The following is a 385-nucleotide window of genomic DNA, read 5'->3' as shown; positions in this document are numbered from 1 at the left end:
TATTTTAGTTTATTTTATTTTATTTTATTTTATTTATGTTTTTTTTTTTTTTTGTTGAGGTGTATATGCAGATACACAGTCACTTGCGGTGTCTCCTCATATATGTTGTGAGCGCATTTAGGGGGTTGCATTCTGTCTCCTATTTCTTTGTTTTGTCTCCTTTGCTGCTGCTGCTGCTGCCGCTGTTGCTGCTGCTGCTGCTGCTGTGCTGCTGCTTCTGTTGCTGCTGCTGCAGGTGGATGGAGGCGCTTAAGCGCCGCCGGCGACGAAAGCTGCAGCACGCGGTGTCTGTACACCTCAAGGAGTCGCAGCAGAGCCTCACGGGCCCCTGCGCCAGCTGCGGCTGTCTCTGCACAGGCAGCAGCACGAGCAGGCCTGACCCGCA

The 385-nt window shown here is 51.2% G+C and overlaps 1 protein-coding gene across 1 annotated transcript in view; it reads left to right on the top strand.

The window, feature by feature from the left end:
• Positions 1-385, top strand: part of EMH_0023920 (uncharacterized protein) — a gene marked incomplete at both ends in the record, with an annotated part of 6985 nt that overhangs the window by 5781 nt on the left and 819 nt on the right.

Source organism: Eimeria mitis, genomic scaffold (genome assembly GCF_000499745.2).
Source record: "Eimeria mitis Houghton genomic scaffold, Emh_scaff860, whole genome shotgun sequence".
In the NCBI taxonomy this organism is placed as follows: domain Eukaryota; phylum Apicomplexa; class Conoidasida; order Eucoccidiorida; family Eimeriidae; genus Eimeria; species Eimeria mitis.
Note: the sequence above shows the minus strand (reverse complement) of the source record. Positions and strands in the feature narration are given on the sequence as shown.